At 36.2% G+C, this 27,303-nt stretch overlaps 1 protein-coding gene and 1 long non-coding RNA gene across 35 annotated transcripts in view; one reads left to right on the forward strand and one right to left on the reverse strand.

Annotated features, from left to right (window-relative positions):
- The window catches only part of LOC132710326 (uncharacterized), a 69,611-nt gene extending 51,915 nt beyond the window's left edge, over nt 1-17,696 (reverse strand). Inside the window, exon 1 of the long non-coding RNA XR_009621038.2 lies at nt 17,565-17,696. This is a non-coding gene — a long non-coding RNA (uncharacterized LOC132710326). The remainder of the gene's footprint in view (nt 1-17,564) is intronic.
- Nucleotides 16,879-27,303, forward strand: part of BBX (BBX high mobility group box domain containing) — a 129,331-nt gene continuing 118,906 nt past the window's right edge. For 5 of the 34 annotated variants that reach the window (XR_015734419.1, XM_087894889.1, XM_034412948.3 and 2 more), the window contains exons 1-2: nt 17,379-17,777; nt 20,819-20,890. The gene's annotated coding sequence lies outside the window, so the exon portion shown is untranslated. Of the gene's footprint in view, nt 17,094-17,378; nt 17,778-17,858; nt 18,199-18,229; nt 18,640-18,791; nt 18,986-19,159; nt 19,353-19,565; nt 20,401-20,818; nt 20,891-27,303 lie in introns of those variants that run through there. The other 29 variants (XM_034412977.3, XM_087894894.1, XM_034412986.3 and 26 more) reach the window with 18 other exon arrangements.

Raw genomic sequence — 27,303 nt, forward strand, 5'->3', positions numbered from 1 at the left:
GAAGGAAGGATGAAGAAGCTATAGGCTATAGATATATCTTTGAGAATACAGATGCAATAATCTGCTATTCTAGTTAAATTTTGCCACCAACAGCTGAGACATAATTAGTCACCAACAATGTCACACTGTTCAAATAGGGAACAGCAAATATATGGAAATTCCTAACCATTGTAACTGTTTTTATTATTTTCAGATTAAAACCCATATTGTTTATTTTGTAATAAACTTTGTTCTACTTTTTATTTAACTAGGTTTTTTTTCATTCATTCTCTATGTAGTATCCCACATTCATATCATTTCTTTTTCCATTTCAATTGCCCAATTCCTCTACAGATAGTGCTCGACCCATGACTACAAGTGGAACCAGAATTTTGGTCGCTAAACAATGAATTCATAAAGCGAAATGTCACATCACTGCATAATTTAATGAGTGCAATCCTGTCACTTCTGGCTGTTGTTGTTAACCCAGTTCCAGTGCTGATGAATGCCACTATACAGGACAGTCAAAAGGACATAGATCAGGGGGAGTTAGACAGGTGGGGAGTTGCAGACCTCTAGTCATAACTGTAGGCAGACTGACAAATGCCTGAATTTTTATCATGTCACTGTGGGAGCACTGCAATGGCCATAACTTCAGGGATGGGTCATATGTCCATCTTTTCAGCACTATCATAATTTCAAATGGTCGTTGAATGAATGGTTATAAGTTAAAGATTACCTATAATGGCAAGGTTGACATCACCACTAGCCAATCAATGTTCCCTCCAGTCAATGAATAGGAGAATGCAAAAATTGTACTTCTGTCAATGCCATGGCCCCTATACTGCAATACAGTGGCTACTGTTTGACACACATTTGTGCAAATTTAAATGCAACTGATTCCAATAAAAATCATATTATGATGTACTACAAAACATTCTATTCTTTCAATCATAATTCTTTATCACATATTTTTAAACCCTCATTTCTATGTATGTTACAGTAATTGAATTACCTGTGATCAATTTGATGCATTAATTACAGAATAAAATGTTATTAGGATAACAGAAGGGAAGAACTAAAGTTATCTGTGCCATCTGTTTCCTGTTCAAAAACCACTCTAAAAAACCAATGGAAAATGATCAGAGAGGAAAGGAATAATGAATCTCTCACTACCATTTCTCTATTTACCGTAAATGTGTAAGGCTAGATAAAACATATCGGAAACTATATCTATGCTCTCCTCTAGTGCAGCTTGAGTGAAAATAAACAATGCAACCATTCCTACTTAATTGTAGGAACAACAACACAATACCAGTATAGAAAATTAATCAGAAATCTCACATAATACATAGACAGTGCAAGGAGATGGAGAAGTAATGGTGCAAAACAAATGGTCACTTCTCACTCTTTGGCACAAATAAATTTCTGTTCCAATGTTTCTAGGACATAATTTAGCCAAACAAAATCTAACAATAAGTGAGCAAGCATTTTCTCATAAGCACTAATCTTTAAGTCTAACAACAATAGCATGACTATCAGAGAAATCCCTGGAGTGATCTAAAAAATATTTTTTTTGGTTGAAAGTTTTATCCAATGGCATTAAGTTTTTTGCCTCCTTTTCAGAAACTGCCACTGAGACCTGCTCTGCCCTGTTGGTGCCAATGTTAATTTCCCATCCTCCAACCATAAATGGAACTTTTAAGACTATATGGGCATTGTTTTATCTGCTGGAGACCATATTCTGAATGCAAGTAGGTCAAGCAACAAAATAATATGCAAGAATATTTATAAGAAAAAGAATATAAATTGTCAAAATCCAGACCAAAACTATACAGAAAGGTTGTGTCAGCAAATGAACCATGCAGTTCATTCTGGAAAACCTCTTCAATAATACTAAGTTGAAGGAGTTCAAAATGGAGGAATGCACCAAAATTCCTACATAGCGATGTGAGAGACTGATTGCTGATTAGTGGTGTATTTACTGACAGTTAATGCAGTTCAAAATCATGCATTTTTAATGGAATATAAGAAAGATTGCTTTGTTTCATGGACACACACATTCATTTTGTGTGATACTGTTTTTGAAAAAGATTAAATAAGCATCATTGTTTGGTGCTGTTTACTTTAGATTCCCTTTATAGATCAACAAGTCCCTTATTGAATTCTGATAACATTCATATGCAAACATTCCAAAATTCCAAGAAGCAACTATAACTATAATATCTATCTGCAATATTTTTTGAATTTGGTATGCATTCACTTTCTGCTATATATATTAGTTCTCCTAAAACTGTTTATAGGAGAAAAAATGTAATATTACTAATCCTTCTGCAATTTGGGGAAAATTTACTTAATTTTTTTTTGTTTAAGCTTTTTTCTTAATTACTGGTCTTCTAGCATGTATATCTACCACAACCAAGCTCATTGCCTTTAAAATGAATAAGAGGTTCCTGTTCATTCTGGATCTACCTTCGGATATATTATAAAAAGAAATTATAAAACAAAACTTAGGAACACCAACATAGCTCTCCCCTACAAAGCAACCCGCCATCATCTAGGGTATTGAGCTACTGGTGCTGTGTGTCAAGCCTTTTCTAAAGATAATCTTTAAAAAAACTATACATGTAGTTCTCAAGTTACAGCTATAATTGAGCCATCATGTTTATTATATCCTTCACTTCTTGAACATAAAAAAAAGGCCCTGCCTGTGAGTCTTGCTGGATCTGTTGTACATCCCTTGAGTGCCATAGAATAATATGACAACCAAGTAAAAAATAAAAGGAAAGGAACACACCTTCTGCTCTGAATTGATCTAGGAATAAGGTGTGTGCAAACAAGTAATATGTTATCTGTAGAAGAACTACAAAGCTGTGACAACTGCTCTATTTATTCAGAAACATTGCATTCCAGAGCAATGCTACAGGTGTATATGTATTTAATTAACTAACTAAAAAATAACCCAAAGCAGCAACAAATTGCTTATGGTTATTTCAAAACTAGGAAAAAATATATTTCAAATTCTATATATTTCCCTAGCAATTATAATACTAGGCCCTGTATGTGGCACTACATTGCATGATAAATACCAAAGAAGCTCTGCATCATCCATTTAAGTCAGCTCAATGTGCAGAAAATGTGTTTTCCCCATTTCCAGTGTGGTGGTGGCTGTGGGAACCTTAGCCAGCAAATGCTTCAAAATAGAACCTGTACTGGTTTCTGCTGAAAATTTCAAATAATTTTCACCCCCCACCCCCAATTCTAGTTTGTAAGCATTATGTCATTCCTAAAAAAATGTTTCCAACTGGCAGACCCATTAAAGTACCTAATAAAGTATTTACAGTCTCATAGATAAAATGTGTTTTATTACCTTTAAAAGATTGTTACATATACTGCCATATTGGGTTAACAAAGTTTTAGCACAATCCTGAAAATATAATGTTCACAAAATAATACATGAGGCACAAGAATGAAAGATAATTCAGAGAAATTCAATAATGAATAATAGTGATGAGTTTTTCTTTGTAGTAAAACAGAAGTATCTTCACTAGAAAAATGAGGTATGAGACTTTGAAAGATGTAAGATATTTTTGCTTAACATATTTGTTTTTTGGTCAGGATCCAGGATCCTGCTTTAATTTTCAAACTCAGAGTGAGTTTGGTCTAGAGGTTAAGGCATCAGGCTACAAACCTGGTGATGATGAATTCAAATCCTGCCTTAGCCATGAAAGCCAGCTGGGTGACCTTGGGTAAGTCATTCTCTCTCAACTCAATTTGTTATGGGGAAAGTATGAAGAGAAAGGTGTGTTGGACCTGTTTGCTGCCTTGAGTTATTTGTAAATATAATAATAATAGTAAAAAATAAATAAATAAATAACTGAACAAATAAATTTCCTTGGTGGCGCAGCAGACTAAAGTGCTGTTAAATAGCACCAGCTGCCTGCAATTACTGCAAGTTCAAATCTCACCAGGCTCAAGGTTGACTCAGCCTTCCATCCTTTCGAGGTAGGTAAAATGAGGACCCGGATTGTGGGGCAATAAACTGACTTTGTATAAAAAAGAACACCGCTTGTGGGGGCCGAAAGGTATATACAAAAGTATGAAGGCTATTGCTTAATGCATTGTAAGCCGCCCTGAGTCTCCGGAGAAGGGCAGCATATAAATCGAACCAATAAATAAATAAATAAATATTGCTGCAGTATTTAGAACTTGAACAACATTTTTAAGTTCTGTATTTATTTGGTAACTGGTTTGCAAATATATCTGTTAAATTACAGCAGTTTATCAGGGTAGGAATAATGATGGAGTAACATACATGAAAGTGAAAGAAATACAACAGAAAAAAAAACATAATATAAGTGATCATCAATCAATACAAGGAAATGTTTCAGATACACTTTGTAATGCAAATTTATTTAAATATGTATATATTTCTAATACATTTATACATCTATTTTTGTCTTTTTTAACCTCATATATTCTGTATAAATGAGTCCCATATATAATTATACTTATATACATAAAGTCTGCATCTATCTATAGCCAATCCACTCATAAGTGGCAAGTGCAATCTGATCCTCAATACATTGAATAAATAGAGCCAACATTTATATTTCCAGTACTACTTTTAGCCATAGTAAGGGCATTAATAACCCATTTACATTCTCCTGTTACCAAATTCCATGTGCTAAATAAATAGATCAAAACAATAGTATCCTTTGAAAATTTTAACTTTTGTCACACAATCATTTATATAATTTACTACTTTTTCCAAAACTTGGTAAGTAGAGGACAGTGTAGAACATATGTTTTAAAGAGATGTCTTCTTATTACATCTCAAAGAAAATGCTGTTTTTAACAATCTTTTTCTTTACAAATGTAACAGAGTTCAATAAATTCTAAATATTATTTTTATTATATAAGTCATAATTTGAAGTCCACTGACTTACTATAAAAGTTAAGACACTCTTCCATTGTCTAGATAATATAGGAATCTCGACTTCTTTATTTGACTCATTTCTTAAATCAAATTGATTTATTTATAACTAATATTTATAAAAACTCATAGTTTTTTTTTTTACTTTTAAAGGATTGAACAAGGTATTCTAGTGTCTCAGATGCTGAAAATGCTGCTGATTTAAACAAAGTTTTTAATAAATGTTAAAACTGTAAACATTTCCATTGGGTTATACGTGATAGACATTTATCTCTTAACGTGGAGAATCTTAAAATTTCATCTTCAGCATTAATTGGTACAAAATCAACATCCCCACTTCCATCCAATTTTTCCAATTCATCATCTTTCTCTCAATTTTTAATGTTTGATTTCACCATAAAGTCAATTTGGGAAAAAGGGGTTATTTTATATATTAGATATTACATTCCATAACTTTGTAACTGACATAACTGTTTCCAGAGATGTTGAGATTTAGTATGTTTAGATCCCAATACTGTCCATCAAACCAAAGGTGCAATATATATTGTTGGTTAACTGATTTTTGGCTTCTAATATTTAGCACTTGATAATAGGTAAGCATGACAATACAGCTCTTGGTTGGAAAACCAAGTTCTCCCTTATTAAATGATAATTCCATTTTCTGTAAAGATATTCTTGGAATCTAAGAACCTCACAGAAATTTTCTAAATGAAGAATTTATTTTCTGAAAATATTTTCCAGATATATAAACTGGAATTCCTCTCATATAATATATTTATTTATTTATAATATAAATATATTTATTTATTTTATTTATTTATTTTATTATATTTCTATACCGCCCTTCTCCTGCGGGACTCAGGGCGGTGTACAGCCAGGATAAAACATAGCATATAAAATTTAAAAACATTTTAAAAAACAATTAAATAATTTTGGCCCAAATTTAAAACAACCCAATTAAAACCAAATTTCGATTAAAAAACTAAGAGGATGGGATCAAGCCAGCCCAGCTAGATGGAACAAGTGTGTCTTCAGGGCCCGACGAAAAGTCTGGAGGTCTGATATCATGCGTATCTCAGGGGACAGGTCATTCCAGAGGGCAGGTGCTGCCACAGAGAAGGCTCTCCCCCTGGGGATCGCCAGCCGGCACTGCCTGGCCGACGGCACCCTGAGGAGGCCCTCTCTGTGTGAGCGAACCAGTCGGTGGGAGGCTATCGGCGGCAGAAGGCGGTCTCACAAATACCCCGGCCCTAAGCCATGGAGCGCTTTAAAGGTGGTCACCAACACCTTGAAGCGCACCCGGAAGACCACAGGAAGCCAGTGCAGCTCGCGCAGGAGAGGTGTTATATGTGAGCGCCCCGTCGCTCCCATAATCCCCTGCACGGCCGCGTTATGGACCAACTGCAGCCTCCGGGTGCACCCCAAGGGGAGCCCCATGTAGAGAGCATTGCAGTAGTCCAGGCGGGAAGTGACGAGTGCTTGAGTGACCGTGCGTAGGGAGTATAAATAATATCTTAGAATAATATTCCTTTTGCAAGCATCTACTTTTGCTCAAATAGTAATGTTTGACTAGTAACTCACATCTTAATTACCAAGTGGATGGATTCCACGTGGGGAAGTCTTTGGTGATAGCTAGGAAGAGCCAATTAATCTAAAATGATCAGGACAATCCCACCATTGCAGAGTAAAACCAATTTTGAGATTTCTGCCCTGGCTTCTTATTATCTTCTAAGCCCAGTTCAAAGTGTTAGCCATTACTTATAAATCTCTATAAAACAGCACTGTGTTACATCAGTCAATGCTCTGCCAGATAAATCAGCCCATTCAGACAGCTAGAGAAGGCATTTTTAAGGGATTCTTTTATGCCCAAACTTCATGGATTTGTACAAGATGGAAGGCCATCTTTGCACAGCCACTGTATTGCTGATGTTAATCCTGGAGGCTGGACCAGTGCTTTTCCTTCTTGTATTCAGGAAAATTGTGAAACTTTCCCTTTTCAACATGCTTTGGTATACACTTCATTATGTGTATATTTTGTTGCATTTTAAATAGAGTTTTATTTTGTTTTTGTACTACTACTGATTTGTTTCACTTGTACGTTACACAGTTATTAACGTGGGATAGTTAAGTAGATATAGTATTTAAGTAAGTCAACTGATAAATATATCATGGTATATTTATTCTATGTATCAACAGGAATAAATAATTCCATGCACTCCAGACAGTGATGCAGTTCCCACAATCCATAATTGGTTAATTTATCACAATAGATTACACTTATTGGCCATGCTGGCAAGAGTGATGGAAGTTGAAAGCTAGAGAGCACCAAATTGTTGATACCTATTTTAGAATACTAGAAATGCCCTGAAGCACAAATGAAAAATTGTACTTTGTAGCAGGGATATTTCAAGAATTTCGTATTTGCAAATGTCTATATGAAATTTCTAGGGCATTGTATTAAAGTATAAAAGTATTTTAAAAGTAAATGTAATGTTTAAATGATAAATGTAAAGAAAGAAATACTACCATGCCTATATCAAATTAAACTGATAGCTAAATTCTTTAAAGTAAATATAATATTATGTTGAAATATTTGATTCATATTCCATCTTTTCAAAGGAACTGTTTTCTGTATATTAATAATAAACCCTTAATTATTAAAATACAAAAGACACAAAAAATACACACACACATATACATACACACACAAAAATTAATTAATCATTTCAGGACCAGCATGGCATTTTACTGATCTTTTTTTTCAAACAATGGGAACCAAATACAACTGGAAAAGAGAATTCCATGATCTGAAAGTGATGCAGAAAAAGGCCTTTTCCCAAATGAACTCTGACAATGGAGGCATTTTTATAAGGCAAATGGCTGATAGGTTCATAAAAGCAGAGGCAGTTCCTCAGAAAGCCAAGCTGTAATATCTGATAGATAATGAAAATATGTGTAGATATTTAAATACAGGAGCTACATGTATGCAGGTATGTATTGTGCATCTGTTGGAAAATCTAGCTAACACATTTAACACTGATTGCAACTTTTGATTACTGTTCAAAGATAATCCTAGATAACTTATTCAATATTAAAAAGTACTTAATTTTCTTTTTTAGCTAAATGTTTGGTTTTTTGGTACCTTCAAATTAGTTGTTTTTTTTTTGTTTTTTTTTAACTTTGGTGACTTCCTGGACAAGTCCTTTCAGTTTTCTTGGCAGGATTTTTCAGAAATATGTTGCCATTGCCTGCTTGTAGAGGAGATGGATGATGGTAGTTCTATCCTTGAACTAGTATCTGTATCTAGTCCTTGTGATTATCTGGCTGAGGGGCTTCAAGCTTATACATAATAGTAGTGGGCACATTGCATCACCTTGATGTATGCTGCACTTGATGGCCACTTGTGTAAGCAATCTTGGTTTGATTTCCAGTATTGTCTGCCACATCCTATTTAATTCTTGTGGAAGATAATTAGTGTGCTCTTGACCTTTATAGTGCCAAGCATTTACAAGATCATGTATGTGTGGCACTGAGTTGTAGGGTTTCCTGTAGTCAATCCAGGCTATGCTCAGGCTACTCTATCTAGATCTTGAATCTTGAACAGAAGCAATGGCAACATATTTCTGAAAAAGTTGTGAGAGAGCAACTTTTGTTCATTATGTTGAAGCATTGAGTAACTAGTAGTAGTGTGGATGCAGGTCTTCTGTCCATTTATAGTTCTTTCATACATTTCATATAGCCCCTCATATTAGGTGTGCTGGTGTAGTAGCATTCTATCAATTCCAGGCTCTCTTGTCTCATCCATGTATGGTTTATTCCCATAGCCCACTTATCATCCAATTGTCCTGGTTCCCCAACATCTGAGGTGGAGTCTGTTAATCCAGGCAACGTCCAAGCCAGCAATATTCTCCTAGATCCATGATAGCGAACCTATGGCACACGTGCCCGAAGTGGCACACGGAGCCATGTTGCATGACACTTGCGATGTCACCTGTTCCTCTTCCGGGTTTCTGGTGCACATGCGTGCACGATGATCAGCTGGCCTTTTTGCATGTGGCAGTGTCAGAAACTGGAAGAGCTGGTCTTCCGTTTTCCTACGTGAGCATGCATGCCAGCCAGTTGATCGTTGCGTACACATGCACGCCAGAAACCTGGAAGAGTAGCTGGCTGAAACCGGAAGTTCAGTAGCTGAAACCAGAAGTTCATTTTCGGGTATGCGCATGTGCCCTGGGCAGCTCCACTTCCGGGTTGCGGCCCACGTGCTCGGTGCCGAAAAGGTTCGCCATCACTGGATCATGTGACTCTTATATTTGATGTAGGCAGGTGAAGTGTTTTGGTCAGAATATCTACTGGTAAGGTTGAGACCAGCTGAGATTTGAATCCTGGTTTCCCATGTCAAAGCATTAAATACTATAATATTTAGTCATTAGATAACAGTTGGGGGCAAGAATCAAGAGAAATGCTGAAATTGTAAGAGTTTGAAGGACTTTCTATAGAAACACACGAGCAGACACATACACACACAGTTACAGTAATTACACTAACTTTTGCACCAACTAGTACATCAATACAGTTCTGACTTACAGTACTTATTCCTGTAAATAGAGAAATGATAGAATTCTGAGTATCACAAGGTTGCATATAATTTGGGTATACTCCTTTTGAATGTAATATTAAATAATTATATTCAGGTAACTCATGAATCCAGGATAAATATACTACAAGAATGCCAAGGAGATATGCATTTATATTTATCTAATCAATTAACTTATATGCCATCTCAATCAGGAAGCATCTAGGTGACTTACATATTAAGACAAAATAAAATTTCAAGAACAAACTTAATAATTGCTTATGATTCTTCATATTCTTAATAAAAACAAAGATAAATCACTCTTTGACTATGGAAGCCACAAGTGCCTGAAATAATTATTATTTCTTTGTCCAAGAAAAAAAGTGAGGGCTACAGTGCAGAAATCCTGAGAAGAGACAAAATATATGGTAAATTTTTAATTTACAGTAATTTTTAAAATATAAAATAGCAAAATATGTACCTAACATTTGAAAAATGGAAAGATTTTAAAACAAAAGATGAGAACAAATACATTGGATCATCTATTTATATGGGTTCCAGGCAAGATTTTTTTCTACAATTGAAAGATACAGTAGCCAATAAGTTTATTGATGAAGGCAGAGACAAATATATTACACATAAATAAAATTGGCAGGTCTGTGGATGTAACTCATAACTATGAGAATATTGTTGTACAAATAAAATATGTGCTTCTCCACCAGCCTTATAGCCTCTCTTTCCTGAGAATACCGTGGCCCTTAATATAGCTGGTCATGGTAACAGCTCATATATGAAGCCTGCAGGCTCAGGCAGCAGCTGGATGGCTAATGCTTCACATCTCTCATAATAAAACATGCAACACTACCCAGAAAGATCATGCACTGCAGATCCACCAATGGTCACCTCAGGCCCCAGGCAAAGTGCAAAAACAGCAGAATAATGTAATATCTCATACATGTCTCAATGAAGTTAATAAACTTCAATCTGAGGAGCTATTTTTGAAAAGAATCCTGTTTATTTTTAAAGGAAGATAGTACAATGGATACGTAAAATGCTATCACGGGAAGTTTTTGTGTATTGCACCAATAGCATTCTTCAATGGCACCTATTTTCTTTTAGGTAATTATTAACTGAAATAGTTAATCTATATTATCTGAATGTGGACTTCAAATAACAGGAAAGAATTATAAATTATTTAAAGAATATTTCCAATGGATAGACCCAGATATTTTGCATTTCAATCCTTTTTTTATTCTCTACTGATAACCAGTGTTATTGCACAATTAACAGGTTTGCTTTCTTCAGTATATATACCATTTTGTACATTCTACCTTTATAAAAAATGATAAACAATATACAGTCCAGTAAGGGATGGCAGGTTGGATGGCAGTCAATGTGCTGCTGTGTAAGAGATGGGATTTTACTGAATAATAATGATGTGTATGATGTGGCTAGATTAAAGCCTTCAGGATATCTAATTGCTGATGTTGCCTTGAAGACAAAGAAAATCCAAAGCTACAGAGACAGAATTACAGTGGGAATGTGTAATGTAAAATATATAAATATAGGAAAATTGAAATGAATAGACTGTACTGATATTTTGGGCAATATTAGTGCATTGAGACTGACTGCAATTAGCACTTTCAAACACATCAGACTGTTTCCTGCATAGGACTTGAAAAGCAAGAAAAAATGGTATTGCTTTTATATATAGTTAAGGGTATAGCAAGAACAGTATGCAGTCAATTACCACATTAAACTTTGTGGACAATGATTTTATATGATGATCACCCAAGTTGATGCATCAACCACCAATGAAAAACAGAAGTTAATTAATTTATGATTAAGAAAGATGGATAGAAATGAGAAATATGATGTGCTTCTTATATATGTAGAATGGAGTGCCAAAGTTAGAAATATTAAGAAGAAATGTAGCTTACTATATGAGTTAGGGAATGGAAATAAAGCAGGATTAACTGAATCCAGCAATGTCTTCATTTCTAACACAATCCTCAAAAAACCAAAACACGGATATACACGGACAACACCAATTGACTACATTATTGCATTGTAAGCCGCCCTGAGTCTCCGGAGAAGGGCGGCATATAAATCAAATTAAAAAAAAAAAAAATTGGTACAAGGAGGTGGAAGAGCTCAGTTATAGCAGCAAAGATATGGCCAGAGGCTTTATGCGAAACAGATCACAACTTCCTTGTATGTAAGTTCCAAGTAGAGATAAAAGAAGAAAACCAACCAGTTTCTGTTATATGATGTTGAACATGTACAGTACCCACTGTTTTCATGGGAGAACATCAGGGAATAATTCTGTAGTTCTGAACCTCATTGATAGAGAACAGGATAAACTATTGATTGTAATAAAAAAGTTACAAATGGTGAATGTGAAGAGATTGCCAATGACCAAGCAATAGAACAAAGCAAAGTGAATGTCAGAACAAGCTATAGAAATTACCAAGAAGAGAAGATTGAGCAAAAAAGACAACAGTCTCACGAAGGAACTTAACAAAGAATTCAGAAAGCTGTTGAAAGAGCAAAAAAAAAAAAAAAAAACCACCAGTATTATCATATACATAAAAACATTAGACATGGAAAGAGACATGAACAAATAAGGAGTCTTCCAAAAGGTCTCTGAACTCAGAAAGAGGTTCCAATATTCAATTGGTATGCTAAAAGATGCTACTGAACTCTCACAAAATACTAACACTAAGGGCCTATTGCCTAGGGAATAAAGCTGTTTGAAATGAGATTTAAACAAGAGAAAACAAACTTTTTCAAAGAGCATAATTAACTTGTCAAATTTACGACAAGTTGTGACAATGACTACTAATTTGAATGACTTTAAAGGGGGATACATTTATGAAACCATACCTATCAAGGACTATTAGTCTTGAAAACTGTTACGTATGGGTTGGAGATATTATGCTTTACATAATAATTAAAACTAATGACAGGGGAACAACAGTGGAGTGTACTTTTATGCTCTACTTATAAGCCACAGAATTTGTTTGACCACTATAAGAAACAAAATGCTCAACTAAGATGGATCTTGGGCTGATGCAGTAGAGCTGCATTTAAGATGATATGAAAAGAATGGACAGAATAGTTCTGTCTTCATCATAATATTAGAACTGAATGACATTGAACTATGAATTAGGTGAAAAGCAAAAATCAGGACAAAACCTGTCACCCAATGTATAATTTTGTAAATTTTGATGTTTCAAGATAACGTCCGAAGCAATATGCATGATGTGTGAAAAAAGTAGATTAAGGGATATTTTTCCTCATTGATTAAATTCTACTGAACCACTCACCAATTTTTTTATATTTTTGATCATGATATTTTTCTATGGAAACTGTTCAGAATGACTTGGAGGCATTGTATTTTTATGACCTGCTTATTGGTTCATAGTAATGCCATGAAGTATCAAGAATTTCATCTTCTATCCTGTTCAGTGTCTAAATGAAACTAATGTAATTATCCAATGATTTCATGAGGCACTAATAATGCAGTGACATATCTAATTCAATTCCTTTTCATTTAAATCAAGTAATTCTGATTGATTCAACAAGATTCTCCTTTTGCCATTATTTATTAAATTTGTTTTGAAGTTTGATTCTCCACAACTGTTCTTAACGAGGAGCAATCACAGGAACTCAACATTTCATCAAAATGATGAAATGTGTACAGTGATATCACAATGCACACATTTTATGTATTATGAATGATATTGTATCACAAAAGTACAAAAGGGGCAAAATTTGCATCACATTATAGAGATAGCCATGTTATCATTAGTTAAAAACTGATCACTGATAGCAAAATTATTATTTAGATTCCAGTTGCTAATATGTCATATTACTTTTATAAAAAAATATATAAAACACTTATAAAAATATATGTAATGTTCCAAATGTGTATAAAACTTTATTGTCAACATTTAAATACTGTCAGTCTATACTGTATAACAAAGCTTGCTACAATATATAATTTAAACTTAAGAGAGTCCATTTTCATCTGATTTTTAAAACAATATATCAAAGTACTACAGAGATATGGCTTGTCAAAGCAGATGTGATTTAACTCAGTTGGACCATTGGCCAATTAAGAATAATGCTTCCTCATTCTGAAATGATAGAGATATGTCACTGATATCTGTGGAAATGTCTAAAAGTATTGTTTCTAAATAAATTTGGCCAGATATCAATATACAAGGTGGATTATTTAGATAATCATAATATCCATCTTTTAATATTAGAATGTTTGTTTGTCATTTATTTTATTTATAATATCCACTTTTATTTACTTTTGACTTAATGTGATGTGTAAACCATTAAGTGTGTCCAATGTACGAATCAAATAAGCATGATTTGTTCAATAAATCAAGAATTGATATGCTAGTTTAATGTTTGATCCAATCTAATATGTTATTTACCTAAGAGATGTACCTGCTCTAATTATGGCTAGATGAACAGATTTATATATGTATTTCTTATGGAACTTTCAACAGTGTAATCATTTGATGTCATGTTCAAATTTCGAACATTGCCATAATATAGATATGACTATATATTACTTTGCAATAATTTTCAGTGAAATGCCTTTAATAGTTCAGCTATATTACTGAAGTTCAATTATTTAATTATTGTCCTAGCGTTATGTTGTTGATTACAGGACATACCAGAACATTGTTCATATTAATGGAATTATTGCTGTGAACCAGAGTTATGAGTGTCCATATAGGTTTCCTAAATGTTGCACAAACATCAATTATTGTCGGGCAATATAAGACTAATAAATAAATTGTGGCATAGCTTTTTGAAGAAACTTTACTCTAGATTGTAAGATTTCACATTAGAGTTGATAACCTGGAAAGGCAACCATCGAGGAGAAAAAATAACCCTTCTTAGTTGCATCCCATATAGCAATAGCACTTAGATTTATATACTGCTTCACAGAGCTTTACAGCTCTAAGCGCTTTACAAAGTCAGCCTATTTGCTTCCAACCATCTTGGTCCTCATCCTCATTTGGAAGGATGGAAGGCTGAGTCAACTTTGAGCCAGTCGGGATTGAACTTCTGGCAGTCGGCAGAATTACCCTGCAATACTGTATTCTAACCACTGTGCCACCATGGTTCAATACAGATTCAATTTATGTAGTGGTTCAATATTTTGTATGTGTGTGAATTTAAGAAACATGATATGATTAATAAAAGTTATGCTTTTTCATATTGTTTTTCTTTGCAAACCGGCCCTTTGGTTTAGACAATATGCTTAGCCATTGTCAATTTTACCACCGTTTACGTAATGTAATTGATTTTCTAGTTTTAGTCAAAAGAGTTTAGTCAAAACTCTTTTATGATCTAAAGTATTATTTAATATGTGCTAAAACTGAGTGATTATTTCATTATTTCAAAATTTTTAATAATCCAGGAGTTTATATATTTTTATTTAATAAAACATTGTGACACATTGTATTACTTTTGAAAATTCCCTAAATTTCAAAAGTATTCTTACAGATTGAATAGAGAAAAGCATCTAAGTATTATAAGTGTGCCTTGAGTAAGTGTAACCGGTTAAGAAATTTTTTGAAATTCATCCATAATGTACAAATATGAAAGATAATAACAATAATTTATTAAATGCATACGCCAAATCTGGGTTGCTAACAACAATAAAAGAAAATACAAAAATAAAATAAAATAAAAGATGATAACTGCATAAAGTGAGGGGTCTTGGTCTCATTCTGAGTGAAGAGCCAGGTCTTTAGGGCTATTCTAAGTGCAGCAGAATGAGGGCCATGGGGGCTTTAATAACTATCATATAGATGCATATTAGGGAACCTGAATTAGCAGAAATCTTGACATCTGTAACATACTGGTAAAATAATTATTTTCTAAATCATAATTTTTAAAATGGCCAATGAGCTCCCTACAATTTTATATACCCTTTGGCATTCCTTCCCTTTAAAAAGAAAAACAAACATTAAGAATGACACACAAAAATCTACATCCTAGAGAAACTTTTTCTATATAGAAAGAATATTCTTTCTTATTCAAGTGCTAAAAATACAGGAAAATAGTGAGCACAATAATATTTTACAAAGAATACCTACATTTTGAAACCAATTTATTTTATTTTTATTTTATTAAAAAAATTGTTACTAAAGTTACCACCGAGTAACTCTTCAATTTAAAATCTTTTCCCAAATTTGCTTAAGTCTCTCTGCCCATCACATTATTTCATTATATTGCACAATTTCTATAAATTCTGAGAGAAGTTGATTAACAGGCATACACTGATGGTCAGTGACAGATTAACATGATAAATGATAACATTTATCATTACTTTAATAGCAAGAGCACTTAAGACTTATATACCATTTCATAGTGCTTTACAGCTCAGTTGTGATTACTATTTAATCACATGGGGGAACATGTATTATATGTATTATACTGAATAGTTGCAGAGATTTCAGAAAAATTGATCCTAAATTTTCTCTGATATCAGATTGCATGTGACTAGATGGGTGGGGAAAACTGTGGTTACTTATTGTTGAAAATCCCTGACAGCTACTCTTCCAGTTCAATATTGTAGTGATATGATATACACCAAATTTATCACAAATAAATTCAAGGTATTCAAGCAAACTCCACATCACAATATACAGTACAATGTATTAGGCCAGTTAGGCAAGATCCAAAATATGCCAACAAATGTAAGTCTGATATTGATAACATGTTGGTTCAATTGAACCACCATAGGTTTAAATTTGATTTCCAGCAGATCGGCCATGTTAGTCTGTTGAAGCATATGAAAACCTCAGTGAATCTGAAAAAAGAGCCATGCAATAAAGTGGACAACAATTCAATATACCAGATACAAAATACGTTGTATGAAGTTGTCTGTATTCCATGGAAAATCTGCCATAATAAAGTGTCTTGCCGTAATGAAATGTCGTCTGAATAATCATCACTAGTTTTTTCCAGCAGTGATTTAAAGGTTCCTATATAAAGGTAGATTTGGCATCTCAAGTATATTTTAAATCTGAATCGTGCAGCTTTCTCATCGTTTTGCTGTGCTAATACTGACCGGGAAGCTTTTGACAGCAAAGTCTCATTTCAATTTTTTTCTTCTTCTTTCATTCCTGAGGAGGGGTGCTACTTCTAACTAGGAAAGTATCCGTCTGCTCGGCAGCGCCTCCAAAAGGGGCATTTTGGGCGTTATGAACTTCTCTTTTCGGGATTCTTGGCCTCTGTGGGAGCAGTCCAGCTTGGAGTCATTTCTGCAACCGCCACTAAAATTCAGTCCCGCGGCAATTGTTTACCAGCCCACCCCGCCTTGAAAGTCGTCACACAAAGCCCTGCTTTTCCGTGGGGCACCACATGCCGGCGACCAAGAAACCCACTTCTAGGTCCAAGGGACTTGGGAGTTTATGACCCAAGAAACCCTCCCACGTCAGTTAATGGACATTTGTATGCGCGTGTACGAGCGCCCGTTTCTTCCCAGAGCCGAGTTCCCCCTTTCTCTTTTCTACCTGCGACCCTGGCACCAAACTGCCCACAGGTCTAGAAAAGACCGATTTCTAGGTACGTGATCGCATTTGCGTGTATCTGCGCGTGCACGCGCCTCGCGCGGGAGACCGTGTTCGGGGCCGTATGTGAGCGCCTCCGTGTGAGTGTAGTTGCGTGCGTTTTTCTCTTTGGGTGTAACAGGCGAGCTGTATGGCTGGCTAATCTGTCCTTCAGTTCGCGAGCCAATGGCAGGCTCCCTTCTATAAAAATGAATGTTTTCGGTCTCTCAGGCTTACATGTACTGTATGTGAAACAGTGTGCGGTGGGCTCTGTTCAGAGCTTCTCTCTTCACTTTCGCATAAAGAAACACTGAGTGACCACTGCTGCTAGCGCTCTCCCTCTCTTTCTCTCAGTCTCTCTCTCTCTTTCTCTCATATACATACACACACAAGTGGGAGGTAAGTGCCCCGGTCTCCCCCTTTTTTCCTGAGCGACTCTGGAGAACAGGCTCCTCTTCCCAACACTTCCCTTTCTATTATTACTCACTTAAAAGCATTGGGGCAACCCCCAAGGACTCCGCCAAGCAGCTCTGCCACCGCCGCCGCCAGCAGCGATAGCCGCCACAACCGGCAGGCTGGACTCTTCAGAGGAAGGCGCAGACCTTTTGACGTCCTTTGCCTCTTGCCTCAATTCCCGTTCACTTTCCGCCTCAACGCTCGCCTGTCCCCTGAAACTTTGGATGGGGGAGCCCGAGAGAAGGTCAGCGGATGGTGGGTTGGGGGTTCCGTGGTTTGTGTATGTGTGTGCGGCTGTGTGCGCGCGCGCCCGCCCGCCGGGATTGTGGGGTGGGGGGGCTGGGAGGTGGGAGAGGCGGAGGAAAGAGGTGAGTTGTAATGCAATGCATTAGGAGGAAAGGCGGCGCGGGAGGGGGACGAGGGTAGGCCAGCCAGTGCCAGGCGGCGTTGGAAAAGCAGCACCTCTCTCACCACGCAGAGACAGGAGCAGCCGCGGCGGCAGCAGCAACGGAGAGAGCGGAGGAAAATAAAATAAAAGCTGGCGCCCCACCGGAGGAATGAAAACAACCTTCCCTTTCTCCTGGTGTGTGTGTGTCTTGACAGGGGCAGCAAGAAATGAAACTTAATTGTAAGAGTGGAGGCACGGAGCTGGCGGGGGCATGTTGGTGCGTTGATTTATTTGCGTTGCGTGGCTCGTGTGTTGTGTCAGAGTGGGCGGCGAGGGGGGAAGAGAGAAGCTGGGTGCGGGGCGGAAAGCCATCTAGCAGGGCTCAGTTTAGACTTGTGAGTTAGGAATCGGCATTTTCCGGTACAGAACCATATCTTGCAAGCACTTTCACTCCCTCCGTTCTGCCACACAAACAACAAAATGTGCAATTATTAGGCGATTTTTTTTTTTAAAAAAAAGGGGAGATAGTGCGAGCCGAGGGAAAGAATAAAAGAGATTGTTTGGGGGGGGGGAGGAGGAAAGGACGTAGGAGGAGAGAGGCTGTGTCAGGATTTTGCATGAATGTGGGATTATGTTATGTCAATAAGTTTAAGGTGGAGAGCGAGCGAGGCTGGGGGGGAGAGGAAGGCCTTGGCAGTTTAAAGTCCTATTTCTAAAGGTAAGTTGTAACACCAAATGGTCGCGATGACAGAAAACTTGCAGATTATTTGCCCAGGAAGAAGAATGTGTGTCTTGGAGGCGTTATTGAGGTTTCAACCAGCAGACGGGGTGGTAAACTGTTATTTGCTGCTGCGAGATCGGGTCGATGGTAAATTACAGAAATCAGACTTGCATCCTGCTCTCTTCTTCCTCCCTCTTCTTTCTTTCCTCCCGGGTGTTTTATGTGAAACTTGCATAGCTGGATCCAGCATCGGGGCTTTTCTTTTTTTAAAAAAAACAACAACAGTTGAGCAAAAGGAGATGGAGACGGAGAACGTCTCTTTAATCCCAGGATCTAGAAAGCGGTAGGTTTGTGTTAGGAATATCTCTGTAACAATCCGCTGCCGTTGAATGAGGAAGGTGAAATGAAACGGTGCAAAAAGAAGCTGAGGCAACATGTACGACCGAGGGGAGTGTGTATGGTGGGGGGAGGTGGAGACAGAAACGCTACCGTCCGTTTTCCTTTTTCTGTCCGGGGGGGGGGAGAAATAAAGAGGGGGCGGGGAGTAAAGCAAATACCCGGGTTGCGGTCATTCATGTCACGGTCAGCGTTTCGTTCTTGATTAGTTCATTTATTTTTCATTTTCTGTTTCCCTTAAAAAAGTGCAAGGGGCAAATTAGCGACTACTTGCCGGTAGATGTCGGAAAGTTTGTCAGAGACATGCGGGGCGGGTGAGTATGGGAAGGAAAGAAGCAGGCTGCTTAGGACGATCACTTGGCCTGAGGTTTTGAAACCATTGCCTGTCCTAGTCTTGACACGTTTAGATCCCAGCTCTCATCCCATGCACGGATGAGATAGGGACAGTTTATTACCCAGCCAGACGCTTACTTATGTTGGGGGGTCTGTATGCGCGCACGTTTATATCCCCTCCCCCTTTCCAGTCCGTCGGTCCCCAAACGTTAGAAGATGGAGCTACCACAGGATTCTGAGTTTCCATGTGGCTTCAGCAGCGGCACCTCTTTCTCCTCCTCCCCGGTGGCAGCAGCCGCGGGATCATAGCTTGGGCCTGCGCGGGGGGGGGGGGAGAGGAGGAGGAGCAGGGAAGTAAGAGCAGCGGCAGAAGGGAGGTGTTTTCTGCCAGTGTGATTCACCAAATATCGCTGGGGAGGCAAAGGGTGTGGAGGAGGAAGATCGGGGCAGATCTGGCATCCCCCTCTCCGGGCACCCATACTGTCTCTCTACCTTCTCTCTTCTGCTTCAGGCTCTCCTGCAAGGTGTTGTGTAGACTTTTCCCCAAGGAAGGTTGAGATTTATATACTGCATGACTGCCTTTCATTAAGCACCCCCACCCAGCAAGATGGACTCTCTTTTCCTCACTCTCTTTCCCTCTGTCTTGTCAGCCTTTAAGATCGACATTTTGTAACTAAGATGCAAACTTGATGGTGACCAGAAGGGAAAAAAAAAAAGAGAAAAGCCCTAGGTTTCTTCTGCTGCTCTCCATATTTAATAACCTCGGTCACCCTCAGACCCGGCTGGCCCTGCCTACACTTTGCATGGTGGGGTAGGTGGCTAGTAGGGTGGGGGTGGTTTGCAAGCAAAAGCTCTTTTCCTTTTCTGTGGGCTGGTGGGAGTCAAATCTTTGTTATTTTTTCCTTTCTTTGGATTTTCTTGGTGAGAAAAGGGAACATGGATTTTAATCAGGAAGTACGCTACAATGTTGCTGTTTCTCCTCTGTAGATCTCTTATCTACAGTTTGGATTCCAGACCAGATTTTATTTGGTAAATGATGGTGATGTATGATAGTGAAATAGTTTAAATATATATATATATATCCCAGATTGAACAGTTACATGTGCACATCAAGGGGATTTCCTTCCTGTTTTGATTCTTATTTCAATGTGAGTTCAACTTTCTTGGTATTTGCCATCTTGGATATATCAGATATAGTGGTCCAAGACAAGAGAGTGAAGGAAAAACAAAAATAAGTCATCCTTCTTATTGCTTAGTCCCAGTGTCCTTTTATAAGCATGATGCTTCTTTTGTTAGTCATTTAGTGTTCTACTTTTTATTTTCTCAAGGCACATTTTAATAACAACTTAATGTTGGGGGGTTAAAAGGTGAAGCAAAATAAGTTGTAAGTTTGGGGTTCCATCAGCCTTGCTGCAGTATTGATATTCCTTTATTTAATATTTTCTAGGTCACTATCACACGTCAAAGCTTTGGAGACAGTTTAATTTTCCTGCCCTTGTAATTTCATTTACCATCCCAGGTAAGTATGTAAACTGTATATACAAATTACTGATAATAATAAGATAAAATCTGCCATTTGGGCTGCCTTATCACATGTTCTTCATAAAACATGTCTCCCATTAGCACTGTCAGCAAATGCATACTGTACATATGCACTATATGTACAGTATGTGCAAGATGTGTTAATACATAAATTAGATTTTGTTGAAAACTTATTTTTAATAAATACTTTAAACACATTTAGAATTTTTAAGACATAAGCCTCCCTTCTCAAATAATTTTTGTTTATAGTGATTAATATTTTGTAAGAAATTCCATAGATTATTAAAATATGCAAAAGAATTATACAATAAGGAGTTTCACAACAATAACAAGTTGAAATGGTAATAATTAAAAAGTTATGGGTTAAAAATAAAATAGAGTAAACATGCCTTTTAGAACTAGGAACAAGTTCATCTGATTTTAAAACTCATATTCTATACAACACTGATGCTTACCTGAATTTCTCTTATCTTTTTTATATTAATTTTAATTAGTTCTTTTTGTTGTATACATAAAAGTTGAGTATTTCTTTCATACTACTAATAACTAAATATCCCTACTACGATATCTATTATGGATGGCATTCTTATAAATAGGCTAGTGTAATAACTCTGTTATTATTTCATTCACTTAATATTAGGATGTGTGTCTTTTTAGAACTTGGGGAGAAATTTCACCTCCAAGTCAAATTTACTTTTTTTTTTTTTTTGTATACTTTAAATTTCCTAGTGTAAATAATTTTTCAGATTTAAAATATCTATACATCTATAAAGCCATCCATCTCACTGGAAGTGATTCTGGAAAGCATACAACAAACATGTGGAAATAAAATATTAAAAAAACCCTGATTCATTATTAAAAAGTTTTAAAAAGCGTAAGGCATACATTAGAATAGTTGGATTAGTCTACTAGAGAATAGTCACCTCAAACTCCCACTGGTACCCTGAGATGACAGAGCCAGGTTTTGAGGAACTTACTGGAAAGTAAGTAGGGATGGAACTAAGGGGGCGGAGGAATGTTCCATAAGGAGGGCACCATGGCAAAGAAGGCATGTCTCCTCAGGCCCACCAAATGTAATTCCTTAACAGTGGGATCCATAGCACATTTTTTTCTGCTGGATTTGAAGGGCAGATGTAATTGAGGTGAGCAGTCCCTCAGATAACCTGCCCCCCCATATAAAGGGTTTAAAGGTCAAAAATAGCACCTTGAATTGCAACCAATGCAGACCAGAGGTGTAACAACTGGTATGCTATCCTGTTATCATCCCCTGATAATAAGCCCAATCAGGCTTTTGAGTACATGGCAATAAGGCCAAGCGCCTATTTCAGGGTTCAAAAAAATATAAGACAGGGTCTTATTTTTGAGGAAACCTAGTAGGAGCACACATAACTGAGCCACTGCATTTTGCACCAACTAAAGTTTCTGGATACTCATTAAGGGCAACCCCATATAGAATACATTACAGTAATCCATATGGGAGGTGACAAGGGCATGAGTGACTGAGCAGAGCCCTCCAATTCATTAATAAGCACCATTGGTACATAACACAAAGTTGTGCAAAGGCCATCCTAACCATGACTGCCACTAGATTTTTGAGCAGGAGTTGTAAGTCCAGAAAGGCTGCCAGATTGCACACTGGGTCTGTCTAGGGTGTCCAACCCAAGCACTAAAGTTTGTATAGTCCTATAACTGGCAAGGCCCCAACCCTAAAGATTCTCAGTCTTGCCAGGGTTAAGATGAAGCCTGTTTTTCCTCATGCAGACCTTCATATCCACTAGGATAGGATATTTACTGCATAGCTTAATTTCCCACTATTAGGAATAGTAATAATAATTATTAGTAATTATTGGAACATGGCATCTATAAGAACACTAGTTGTATTTTAGGTCCTACAATTTTTTTAGTTATTTTTAGTTATTTAACTATATTTATAGCCTGTCCCAATCTTGAGAGACTCAGGATATAAAAAATGTTTGAACAATAAAAATGAAAAAATTAAGGCATCATCAATAAACATGGTGGGTGTTGTTGAGACTCTATATTCTAAACTAAGGGCCAAACTCACACTGAATAAAATTAATTTGATCTGCTTACAAAATATCAACCAAGTTGGGCCTTTTAAAGTTCTCTGGCAGGTACCTCATAAAGTGGGACTACCCTGGGAAGTCCTGTTACCTGATTCATGCCCCATGAACTTTGTATAGAGGTGGGAATTGTGGCAGGCCCTCTCTTGATTATTAGACCAGACTTGCAGACTTGATTCTGCATCATGTTGCTTGATATATTATTGATATGCCTTATTATGGACTATGTGCATTTGTCTCCATATATAAATGTTTTTAAAAGGTCTTAGTAGTTCACTCTTACATGAATGGATGCTTATATTTATTTTGCCATTTTAAATATGTTATGCTGTTATTTTGGGTAATGAGTAGTTTCACTCCCCCCCTTAATTTTTTTATTTTATTCAGAACAAAGTTAAAATACAAAATGCAAAATCCCAGAAGACATAAAAGAAAAAAACCCATAAAACATAAAACAATCAGAACATTAAAAAAGGTGCATCAGAGCAATAACCACAACCATATTTTATACATATTATCCCCTCTAGTTGAGTACTGATTAATATATATATATATATATATTACTACAACATCAGTTTCTACCTCTTTAGAAACAGGCCCACCCAAAATTTTTAAATTACTAAATCTATTAACAACTTACTGACTTGTCTTCTAGTGACAAAGTATTTAAGGAAAAACAATAATAATAAAACAACAAAATTTCAAAACTCTCTGTTAACCAACTGTTATTGTAATCTACTTGTAGAAAATTTACCATGACACCTTAACTATGCCGAATCATCCCAAAAGTTATAAATAGATTGTCCTGGTCAAAAAACTATGTTTGTTTCTTAATATCCTCTCTTGTCAATTGTTTAATTAAATGTAGTAAATTCAATCGCCAGAATAGGTCTATCTTCAAGTCAGAGTGCAAGCAGAAGTAGTTACCAGTTAACTGTAATAAATCCAGCAGTCTCCCTTTATCTGCATCCTCTTCCAAAACTTATAACATATAATACGATGTGGTTTAATGATTATGTATTAAGAATATCTCATCTCTGTCATATGAGTGGTGAACAAAGAATTTGTTCAGATTCCCTACTGCAATATTCTGGCATAAAAAAATTCCTCTACCTCACAGCAGTAGCAAGATAATGGATGTTCAAATACCTTAATATACAACTACATTAAAATTCTATGCCAAATATGAAGTATGATGATGTAGGAAGGCAAATTGTTTTGTCTTCTTTAACATTGTTGTATTTACTGCAGAGTTTTAAGAAAGTGATGAATACAGAAAACTATACTGTAAGTAAATATTTATTGTCCTGACCACCATTGTACACACACACACACACATACACATATATCTTCATTTATTATGCATTATAAATATGCAATTGTTTCAAAGCATTACAAGTATAAAACTTCTTTGAACAAACTCTTATCATAGGTTAGTTTTAGAGGCAGTTTAGGGTTTAGAAAAAAATTTAATTTTTAAAGACAATACTGAAGTAATTTATTGTAAATTTGCACACTGAGTTGTAAATGTCCAGAAACTCAAATATGTACAACTAGTCCTCGACTTACAACCATTCATTTAGTGATTGTTTGAAGTTACAACGGCACTGAAAAAAGTGACTTATGACCATTTTTCACACTTACCATTGCAGCATCCCATGGTCACATAATCAAAATTCAGACCCTTATCAACTGGTGCATATTTATAACAGTTGCAGTGTCCCAACTTTCTGACAAGCAGTCAGTGGGGAAACCTGATTCACTTAACAACTGTTTTACTAACTTAATAACTGCAGTGATTCACTTAACAACTGTGTCAAGAACGGTTATAAAATGGGTTAAAATTCACTTAATAACTGTCCCACTTAGCAACAGAAATTTCAGGCTCAACTATAGTCGTAAGTCGAGGACTTCCTATATATCAACACATTTTTGTTAATAAGTTTAGATTTAGGTAAAATTTATTTATTTGTTTATTTATATCCCATCTTTATTACTTTTACAAATAAGGTAGCGTATATATCCAATATACGTTCCTCCTCCTTTTTTCTCCATAACAACCCTGTGAGGTGAGTTAATAGCAGAACCATCAGCTAAATTCCAGTATTGCCTTTATCTTTATATCTTTTATATCATGTTTGAGTTGAATAAATAAGATTCGGCTTTTAATTAACCACGTGGAAAGAATGGTTAAGTTTGAATCAAATTCAAAGCTATTTGAGAGTATAATTAATGAATTTATTCTACATATGTTTATTTGGCTGAATATATTAAGTATCTTTAGAATATTTAAATAAAATCCAGATAAATGCAGGTGTTTGTAAATAGATAACTACATTTGTTAATTGTTTAGTTACTTTACAACAGAGCTGCTTTTTGAGAGAGCTTTTGATCTTGGCTATCGCTGAATTCAAAGATAGTGATTGGTGGAGATTGTTTTTGAACATTTGCAACTAGTGTACAGTACCTCCTACTATTTTTCTTGAGCCAGTAAGTTGGTAAAGTTATCCGTGGCTTAATTAAATCCTGTCTTAATTACTGCAGGAAACAATCCTTGAAAAGGTTCTACAAGTAGTAATTAGTTGAAAAAGTGACAGCTATGCTTCTGTACCATACAAAGTACAAAAAACACATGGTACTTGTATTCATCTTTAATATCATAAAGGTGTAACAATAGCCTAAAGGTGCATCTTAAGGTACAACTAAACTATATTTTTAGTTACAAGCTTGCCAGTAATCACAATCTGCAGGAGAAGTCCTACTGACGATTTTCCTGGTATCAGGTGCTTGTTCTGTTGTGTATTTATTAGATTCATGTCCTTATTTTTGTCTCAAGGTGGCATGCAGTGTCCCTCATCTCATTTCCAACAACAGTGATCCTGTGAGGTGTGTTGTGCTAGTAGGCTGGGAGAATGGGCTTTCTTCTATACTGCTTCTGGATTCTCTTCAGAGTTGCAGTTGGTCCGTTCTATCTTCCAGTTTAAAAAAAAATCTAGAAGGCTATTTCCAGAGGCCAGAATGTTAATTATCAGTTGGTCTAAGAATTATTGTTGTTTTGTTTGCTACTTTTGAGCCCAAATGGATTATAAATGGGATAAATTAATAATGACAATAGAGTTACAGTTTTGAAATACTTCCGATGTTACGTTCATATGGCACAAATGATGCTCCTAGATTAGTTCAGTGCAACTTTCATCAGGTATAACAGACAAAGACCAGCATCCTCAGTGTATTATGAATTATATTTTATCATATCTGGAGGATGTTGAATTAGAAAGGCTGTGAATGCATAACTAGTATTTGTCTGAATATTATAATCCATTATAGTTCAGAGAGAAAGTGTCTGTACTAATCACAGATCTATCAACCATATTTAAAAGTAGGGACCAGTATGTAAAACTACTCTGATGCTCAGTTACAAATTAATACAAAAACTTGGAAGCTTGTTTTTTTGTTTGTTTATTTTTACAGAATGTGATTCATGTCATTTTACTTAACCAGGAGAATTGTTTTCTAAGTCTGAATGTTTGTGACCGGAAGATTCAGTCAGCCTCTTAAAAAATTATACAAGGCTTCTGGGAGACATCATCTGTTGATCTGGTGTGAAGTACTATCAGTATGCTGATGATACTCTGTTATACATTGACACCCCAGCCAAGCTGAAAATGCTATAAAAATCCCGAACCAATGACTGGAGATTAGTGGTGATTAAATTCTCCCAGGTCAGAGTTGCTGTTTATCAACAAATATCTGGTGGCATTGGTACAAGTAATTATTTCTGGCAGAGTTGCAGTTCCCCCCTGAAAAGGTAATTTGTGACATGGGAGTTCTATACAATTCCTAGCTCATGCTTAAACAAGTGGAAGGTCCAGACTAAGCTGCCTTTGCTCCAGCAGTGTATTAGTTTCAGCCCTACCTGGTCAAAATGATGATGCTTTCGTGACAGTACTTCACACCTTGAATCCCATATGCCTGGACTAATGTAATGCTGTATATGTGGTGTTGCCCTTGTGGAGATGACTCAGAAGTTGTAACAGTACAGAATGAGGTAGCCAGGCTACTAATATAATCCAGTTGTGCAGATTAACACCAATTTTAAGGTCACTGCATCAATTGCCAATAGGTTTTAAGGCCTAATTCAAAGTTCTGATCATCACTTTTAAAGCTCAATATGATCTACCTGTATGACATATGAAGAACAGTTTGTCAGAGTTGAATATGCCTATTTTATCCAAGAATTCCTCTCTGTGTTGTGGACTAGAGTAGTAGTGATCCCACTCTATTGAATAGCGTACCACACAAATGC

This window comes from Pantherophis guttatus, chromosome 5 (assembly GCF_059756535.1).
Source record: "Pantherophis guttatus breed Tessera chromosome 5, ASM5975653v1, whole genome shotgun sequence".
NCBI classification, from domain to species: Eukaryota; Metazoa; Chordata; class Lepidosauria; order Squamata; family Colubridae; genus Pantherophis; species Pantherophis guttatus.